This window comes from Solanum stenotomum, chromosome 8 (assembly GCF_019186545.1).
Source record: "Solanum stenotomum isolate F172 chromosome 8, ASM1918654v1, whole genome shotgun sequence".
In the NCBI taxonomy this organism is placed as follows: Eukaryota; Viridiplantae; Streptophyta; class Magnoliopsida; order Solanales; family Solanaceae; genus Solanum; species Solanum stenotomum.
In genome coordinates, this window is record NC_064289.1 from 26,535,576 (window position 1) to 26,545,696 (window position 10,121).

General features: G+C 30.2%; 1 pseudogene; it reads left to right on the plus strand.

Moving 5' to 3' along the window:
* The first annotated feature begins 957 nt into the window (after positions 1-957).
* LOC125873664 (homeobox-leucine zipper protein HDG1-like) lies at positions 958-6,390 on the plus strand (annotated as a pseudogene).
* Positions 6,391-10,121: the final 3,731 nt, after the last annotated feature.

Genomic DNA, 10,121 nt, shown 5'->3' on the forward strand with positions numbered 1-10,121 from the left:
GATTTAATGTGGTTCAACAATCGACCTATGTCTACAAAGGAGATGAGAAATCCACTATATAAATATGAGAGTACAACGTATAGAGAGAAATAATCTCAACCAATTCACTAGGAATACATGGGAGGTTCACACAAGTGATAAGTTATCTTTAGGGGCACGATGAAATATAAATTGAAATACATGGGGTTTCAAAATTTAGGTTTGATGAAAAAAAGAATATTTTGATAAAAGGTGTTTTCTCTTTTTAAAATATCATTTGGTGTGAATTTAGAATAGATTTTTCTACCATCATTTTCTTGAAAAATTGTCATTTGCGATTTGTTTTATAACCCTTTTCTCTCTCCTTTTTGTTTGTTATCCATAGGCCTCAACTGAATTTGTCTCTTATGGACAAACAATAATAACAACTGTGTTAACCCTAGATAAATTCGAATTGACTACATGAATATTCACTAATTTTGCTATTTGGTATAATCTCAACAAAGATAATTAATTAATGCGATATAATTTTTTTTTCTCTATATTTACATCACATTAGAAGTTTTAGATATGACTTAAGGCACTACTTAAAAGCATAAGGCCTAACTTAAATTTGTTATAATGACAAATGTGGATAGGTGAATTGAGTTTGATTTGTATTTTTTAAATAATTTTTGAAGTCTTCATTGGTAAAATGATATAGTAATGGAAATGGAGTTATTCTATAGATTCATAATTACTAACTACTACCACCTGTAACTATAACTAGACGCTCCATTTATGTTACTACATGAGTTTAACTCTTTCTTAATATATATTGCTTCAATAAAATATTTTTTTACTGCGTTATGCAATTATTTGGTGTAATCTAACAGTCAATAAATTGATAAACTATATAAAATCTCAAAAGAAACTTGATATGATCACATATGATATTGAGTTGAACTGATACATCTTAAATTTGTTCAGAAATAAAAGATGGAAGGTCATAGTGACATGAATGAGAGAGGAGAAAGTTTGATTAATGGTTTGATAGAAGGATCTGGAGAGGAAGAAATAGAGAGAAATTTTACCGGTGACAACATAACTGGTGGTGAATCATCATCGAAGAGGAAGAAACCCATTAGGCAAAATGTCGATCAGATTCAAGAGCTTGAAACGCAAGTATAATTCTAATTTATTTTGTACTTGTTTATTTTCTTATCTTAATTTTGATTTTTTAATCATTGTTTATACCATTGGCAATAGGTTTTACAAAAAGAATTCACTTCCTAACAAAAAAGCACGACAAGAACTTGCAACAAAATTATCCATGGACATCAAACAAGTGCAAAATTGGTTCCAGAATAAAAGAACCCAAATGAAGGTGATACATATCACAACATTTCTTATTTTTTTTCTTATGTGAAATTTGTATAATTGATTATAAGAATGAATTGTGTTATTTTATCAATCGCAATTGGAATGATACGAAAATAAGACTCTGAAGCAAGAAAAAGACCAGCTTCGCATAGAGCATATTGTAATGAAGGAAACCCTGGAAAATTCAATTTCTGACAATTGTAAAGAAAACATTGATGAGAATCAAGTAAAGACTGAGCATGACCAATTGGAAGATGAAGTTAAGAGGCTTACCGCCCAAGCGTACAAATTAAGCTTATTTAATAAAGACAAAGTGCATGATAAGATGGTGCTATTGAATCTTCCTTTGGATGCCTTGAATGAGCTTTTTAGGCTCTACGAAAATGATAAACCTCTTTGGGTTAGCAGTTTGGATGGAGGTGGAGAAACATTAAATATTAAGGAATATGCTCGATTGTTTACCCCCATTAATCGGCACGAAACCTGAACATTTCACAAGGGAAGCCACAAGGGAATCAGGTACAGTGGCCGACACCAGTTTGGCATTGGTGAATACACTGTTGGATAAGGTACGTACACTACAAGATAGTGGAGATACAACGACATTTTCTAAATGTCGTATTATGATGTTTAAATGTCACAAATTTATTTACCGACATTTATTTTACATTTGGACCAAATATTGTAAATTTTAGTGTCGGGGATTTTTCCGACATTTGGGTAATTGTCGGAAAGAATTTGTGACATTTAGGTAATTGTTGAAAAGAATTTGCGTCATTTACTTTGCAACATATATGTAAATGTTGGTAAGATTATTACGACATTTATTTTTTGAAATTTATGTGAATGTCGATAAGAAATATATGACATTTATTTTTGACATTTAGGTGAATGTCAGTATGAGATATATGACATTTAGGTAAATGTCAGTATGAGATATATGACATTTATTTTCGACATTTAGATAAATGTCGGTATGAGATATATATGACATTTATTTTCGATAATTAGGTAAATGTTGGTATGAGATATATGACATTTATGTAAATGTCAGTATGAACTATATGACATTTATTTTTGACATTTAAGTAAATGTCGATATGAGATATATGACATTTATTTTTTCGACATTATGAAATGTCACTTAAACTTTCTGACATTTAGATTAAATGTTGGTAAAACGAATTTCAAGACACTTACTTGTGATATTTATAAAATGTCACATAGAAATTTCCGACACTTTAGTTAATGTCAAAAAATGCTATTGTTGAATGTCATAAAAATTGGGGATTCTATATTTTGCTAAATGTCACATTAATATTCTAATGTCGCTACCAAGTTTCTTTAAACATCCCAAAAAAATCTATAGATAGTTTTTCTCAAGACACAAATACATACAAACAATCCATGCATTCAAAACTATCTTCTTCATGATAAGCAAGAAATATTAACTAAAACAAATATTTTCTAATATTATAATCAAAGAACAAAATAGCAATATAATAAGTTTTCCATAAAAGTAAACAATGTCAAAACAAATTATCTTTTCTATCTCAAGTAAAATTGAGATCTAACTAAATGTAATATTCTCAACATAAAACCAACTAATTAACTCCTAATTCAAATGTAATTAAAATCTCCAGTAAATTTTGCAATAAATCTTTATGAAATCATCAATCTAAAAGTGGAGCATGTTGAAGTTCTATCGGTGACAACATAACTGGTAGTGCATCTGTAGATGAACGTGGTGAATCATCACCGAAGAGGAAGAAACCCATTAGGCATAATGCCAATCTTTTGTACTTGTTTATTTGCTTATGTTAATTTTGATTTTTTGATCATTGTTTATTCTATACCATTGGGATTAGGTTTTTCAAAAAGAATTCACTTCCTAACAAAAAAGTACGATTAGAATTTGCAACAAAATTATCCATGGACATCAACCAGGTGCAAAATTATTTCCAGAATAAAAGAACCCAAATGAAGGTGATGCATATCACATTTCTTTCCCTTAATTTATGTTTTTCTTATGTGAAATTTGTATAATTGATTATAAAAATGAATTTTGTTATTTTATCAGTTGCAATTGGAATTGTACGAAAATAAGACTCTGAAGCAAGAAAATGACAAGCTTAGCATAGAGAATATTGTAATGAAGGAAGCCCTGGAAAATTCAATTCGTGACAATTGTAAAGAAAACATTGATGAGAATCAAATAAAGACTGAGCATGACCAATTGGAAGATGAAGTTAAAAGGCTTACCGCCCAAGCATACAAATTAAGCTTATTTAATAAATATGTAGTGCAGGATAAGATGGTGTTATTGAATCTTGATATGGATGCCTTGAATGAGCTTTTTAGGCTGTATGAGAATGATAAACCTCTTTGGGTAAGCAGTTTGGATGGAGGTGGAGAAACATTAAATATTAAGGAATATGCTCGATTGTTTACCCCATTAATTGACACAAAACCTGAGCATTTCACAACGGAAGCCACAAGGGCATCGGGTACAGTGGCTGACACCAGTTTGGCATTGGTGAATACACTTATGAATAAGGTACGTAGGCTCTTCATTTTAAATTCAATGTTTTCCTCTGTCTCATTTTTATGAACTATCATCTCTTTACAACCTACCCCTTATTTGACGTGAATAATTAGTTCTTTTTATTTTTTATTCTTTTTAATTAGTTGTACTCTTACTTTTTATTACTATATTTGACGTACCTTTTTATTAGTTTTTTAGTGGTGCTTCAATTAGTTGTTGCATATTATTTTAATCAATCAAATTTAACTTCAAGTGATGAATACAAGTATGTGTTGACATGTTATCTTTTTATTTTTGTTATGTACTGTATTGTATATATGTAAAGGCAGTGGGTTGAGATGTTTCTATGCGTTGTTGAAAAAACATATACTACTGATGTGATTTCCACTGGCATAGGTGGAAATAAGAGCGGTTCTCTGTTATTGGTATTTCTATTTAGTTATTATTTTGATAAAAGTTACATATCTTATTTATTTTATTAATTCATGCACTAACAACTTGAAAGTAATGATTTGTAGATTAAAACTGAATTGTAAATCATTTCTGACCTAGTTTATGTTCGCAAAGTACAATTTCTTTGCTTTTGTAAGAAATATGTTGAAGGTGTCTGGGCAATCATTGATGTGTATGTTGACACAATTCAAGAAGGTTCACAAGAGAGCGAAATTGAAAAATGTTGGAGGCTCCTATCTGGCTGTACTTTACAAGATATGCCAAATGGTTATTGCCAGGTAATTCAAAATAAATTGTCTTATTATTTTGCATCCCATAGGCCTTTATATTTTTTGAAATTCAATGAGCTAGATCGCTCATATTTTATTAATTTTATTCTTGATGATTTACTTTTATTGATTTTTTTTATAATACAATCTATGTATCCATTGTAGTGCTTTGTTCTCTATCTGAATTTTTATTTATTTATTCGGAATGAGTAAGATCAACTTTCTTCTAGCTTTGAGTAATGCAACTATTTAGTAATTGTTTGAAACATGTTATATCCTTTCTTGATAAAGAATTTTTTTTATTATTCTTCACCTTCTAACCTTGCAATAAAATTTTAATTGTCTAATTTTTTTATGCTCACTTTCAAATTAATATATTAGATACATTAATTTTTCTGCAATATTTTGCTTCCGTGTATCCTTGCATCATACCAAATGCAAGACCTAAATATTTTGCACACTCCTTCCTTCCATACTTATTGGCAAGACCACTAGAAATCTTTTTTGAGGATACACTCCTTGTGATTGACTCATTTATTTAATGATTGAATTTTCTAAGTTGTCTCCAATAATGGCCATTTTATTTTAATTAATAATTAAATTAATATTTCATACAAGCTGATCATATTTTTCTCTCTAGTGATTTTGTAATATTAATGAAATATTTTCAGGTTACTTGGATTGAGCACATGGAATATAATGAAAATCTTGTCCACGATTGGTATCGCCCTTTGATAAAGACTGGTCTAGGATTTGGTGCTCATAGGTGGATGGCTACATTGCAAAGACAATATCAGTTCTTGAAAGTGATGAAGTCAATTGTTGATCCCATAGGTAATCATACATAGAGGTTCAATTATTGCGCATTTTATTTTTTATACTTTTGAATATTAAAAAGAATTGATTTGGATGTAGCTTTATTTGTGGCAGTTGATTTAAGTGGTGAGATAGGTATAAGGATGTTGGCTCAACGCATGACGCATAATTTTTGTGTGGGGGTTTGTGCAACCGCTCACTATTGGGAAATAATTCAACTAGCAAATGAAGAAAATTCCAAATTAATGATGAGGACGAATATTAGTAACCTTGGTGAATCAATTGGTGTGGTGTTAAGTTCTACAAACACAATCTGATTACCCGTGAAACACCAACGTTTGTTCAAATTCCTCACTAATGAACAAATAAGAAGCTAGTGGGATGTCGTGTACTCCAATACTTGTCCCATGGAATGAATGATACATATTTATAAGGGTCAAACTGTCAACAGTAACATTTCTCTTTTTTTTCCTCATGTGTATGGTTAATTGTTGTGTTTTTTTTTTGGAAACATGATTGAATTAGATTTTTAAATTAATTGTTAATTTATAAATAATATTTTCTTTTGATTCGTACATGTAGGGGGGTGATTCTGGTGCTAATCGAGTGATCTTGCAAGATATTTGCATGGATGCAACTGGATCTCTTTTGGTTTATGCTACAATTGATTCACAAGAAATTAATACGGTGCTGAAAGGGGGGAAATCTTCTTGTGTGACTCTCTTCTCAAATGGAATAACAATGGTCCCGGATTGTTTTCAACATTTCTCTACAACTAATAACTATAATGTTATTTCTGGGAAGATGAATAATGGGTTCAATGGTGTATCGCTGGTGACTATCAGCTTTCAAATGATGGGAAACATCTTTCTAGATACAACTATTTCTATGGAGTTGGTCAAAGAAGCTAATGCACTCATCTCACACACAATTCATAAGATCAAGAGTGCTCTTAAATGCAAGTGATACTTCAAGACTAACTACCATCCATTGATTTGTTATGTGTTTTGAGTCTCTTTTGTCTTTCTTGTTTTGGATCATAATATTATTAGACTGTACTATTTTGAGTTTATCTAAAAAAATCATATTGATAGTTGATTCTCTATTGCTTGTTTGATTTTGTTATACATTAATGTTCTCAAGCCAACTTTATAATAATCTGAGTGAAAATTAACAAATTATTTTTTGAAATTAACAAAATTTTGAATCTCATATTTGTTATTAAATACTATCATTTTGCATTTAACAAACACATTCACCTAATAAATATAATGTAGCTTATCAGGAAGAAAAATGATTGTATCATATCTAAAACTTTGAAGAGACAAATTCGATTATTTGCTAAGTGCTGAGAAGTAACGTTTACTATTTGAGATTTATAGAAATTTTTAAGTGGAAGCATCCTGAGTAATATGTTTGATAAATTATTATCATCATAGATTACTAGTAATAATAAAATGTCAATATTGACTATATTTTCAACATAAATAAATAATTATTATGTTTTACTTTCAAATAAATAAAAGGGAAAATGCAAAATTAAATCCCAACCTGAACTATACAAAAAATTTCAAGCACACACTTTATATTTGTGGGAGTTTTATAACCCCTTGAACTTTTTAAATGTGGAATAAATATTGTCTTTAACTATTGACTTGGAACAAATAACCAAACGAGTAGTTGATAATATGCTACATGCCCTCTATAGATATATTTTATCATGATTAATATTTTCTCTCTTTTTCTTTATCCTTAAAATATTTCCTTCACATTACAAATCAAACATTTTTATCTCCTTCATCTCCATTTAACTTTGGGATAAGGAACAAGCACTCTCCTAGACTAAGATCAAAATTTTAGAGACATATCTTTACTAAACTACGGTCATATTACCTCCCCCACCTGAACTCATTTTTTGGTAATTTTGGTACACCAGTTGGCTTACGTGGCACACTCTGTGACTCCACGTAGTTCAGGTGTGTGGGAGATGTTTGTGTCACGTAAATCAAAAAGGTGTACAAAATTATTTCTCAAATGAGTTTTTTTTTTTTGGGGGGGGGGAGGGGGTAAATGGTAATAGGACCTTAGTTTAAAGGCTAAATGTCTTAACCCTTTAATTTGTTTTAAAGCTTTTTTTCGTTCTTTCACTACTCTTGGAGTGTAATTATAAGTAAGAAAGAAGAAAGAAGGCATGTAAGTTCTCAACGTAAAGATTTTTGGATCAAAAATTGTACTTGATATGTAGTAATTATATAAGTAAAACTACAACCTTTTTGGCGGTTGTTTTGGAGGAGTGGCTTAGTCTAAATTGTGTTGAAGGGGGAGGTGGCTTTTGATTGTGTTAGAGGAGGCTGGAGGTGGTGTCACTAGTTAGAATGGTGGGGGTGCTAGTGGAGGGTGAGGTTGTGGTGAGGTGACGATAAAGATAAAGAAAAAAAAAGGATAAGACACAAGTACCATTCTAAACTAAATCCGATCTCAACAACATATCTAAACTTAACTAGGGTCCTATTACCCCCTCCCCTCCTCTAAACTCGTTCATTATGTATTTCCGTGCTTTTGTTATACAACTAATGCTGACGTGCAGCCAAGACCCGATTCAATTAGTTGTGGTGATATACATGCGCTTAGGGCTATTCATGGTTATAGTTGAAAAACCAAATCGACAAAAAAATCTGATATTTGGTGTGGTTTGGTTAGGTTTGGTTTTAAATTTTGAAAATCGATACTATTAGGTTTGGTTTTGATTTTATTAAAAAAAACCACAAAAACAACCAAAGCAAACCGAGAAATTATATATAAAAATTTTATAATTATTTATATATTATTCATAAATAAAATATAAATATTATGTTAGATTTTAATTAACTTAAGTCCCAACTTTACTATTTTCTCAAGCTCAATACTTAAATTTTAGCTCAACTATTAAAATCCTAAGATCAAGTCCACTACTTTAATCTTACATACCCTACACCACATTAGATAGTCACACTTTCTCTTAATTGAATCACTCTATTCGTGTAATAATAACTCTAGTATTGCATAATAGAATCCACAATTACTTTTTTTAGTATTGCTTAATTGAATCTACAATAACTTTCATGTAGATTGTTCATGTATTAGGTGTTTGTGTCTACCGAAATGCGTATACTCTCAACAAGTTTAGTTTATTACTTTCAAACTGAAAAACCCAAAAACTAGAACAAAACCGAACCAAATCGACAACAACCAAACTGACGGTTATTTTTTTCATTTGGTTTGATTTGGTTTTAGAAAATTAAAAACCGAATAAATTGGTTTGGTTTTAATTTTAACCAATAACCGATCAAAACCGAACCATGAACACCCCTACATGTGTTGTCACATGTATAATACAAATATTTTTTTGAAAACAATCTTCTTATTTTCTTTGCATTGTATTAAAAATAAGTTAATATACATAAAAAAAAAAAAATTAAAAACCTTGTATTTAAAAAATTTCTCAAATACACAACTTTTTAAATTTTTATTTCCTAGTATTTAAGATTTTCTCAAACATAACGTAATTTTTTTTAATCATATTTTACCTCCATTCATTCTATAGATTTTTTATTTGTTTATCCTTTTGATTTCAAATTAAATTTAATTCCAAATGTCCTGTATATAAAATAAGATAATTTCGAACAAGTATCCAAAAAGTGAAGAAAATCAAATAAACACAAAAAAAATATTAAAACGTTAAAGTTAAAAGGACACTTTTTTTCAAAAAAAAATAATTAGAAAGAACGCGGATAATTTTTCTAAAATAAAAGTGAAAAGATAAGAAAATCATGGAAGAAAGAAAATAAAAACTTAAAAGTGAGTAGAGAATTAAATATGTTACAAAGATTTTTTAAAAAAAATAATTAAATATATACAAATTTTAATGTTAATAATTATGTGTATTAACCAATTCTAAAATGTCCAATTAATAGAGGACATGTGTCCAATATTGATCAGATTTGTTTTTTCCTTTTTACCTCGCACTTGCATTCGAGAGTGAGCACACTATCTATGTCACATCAACACAAAAGGAGCAAAAAAAAAATACATAAATATGTGTTTACTGGGTTAATGAGACCCTACTTAAGGTTAGGTGTCGCTGGGATTTCGAATATAGTTAGAGGGACAACTTGCGCCTTATCTCAAAAAAATTAGAAAATATGCTTGTTTAATAGAAAAGGATTAACAGTTGTGGCTTCTCACTCCCTCAAAGAGAGTGAAATTTTGTCACGATCCGAGCCTATACCGTGAACACGGCCAACACTCGAGAACCATTGATGGCCCCCAAGAGAACCCTCATCATGGCTGACTACAAGTAGAAGACTTACTCAAGTATACATAAGCATCAAATTAAAAGAAACATTTAAAAACAGTTTACTGTATCTCAAAACTTTGCTGAATATTCTGAGTATGAAACATAAGTTTTAAATAAAATATCTGAAACTGAAAGATTCTACAAAATTGTCTATCTATGAAGCCTCTACTATACAAAGATGAGTGTTGGGGTAAGACCCACGACTCCTCAAATGAACTACTACTAACAACTCATAAAAAAGTAGTCCTCCAGAAGTAAGGAGGTCTTACTTAAAACCTGACGAGCAGATGAAGTGATCTCAGCGGGCTCTTGTTGAGGATCCTAAGAAGTATCTGCATCATTAAAAGATGCAGGTCGAATG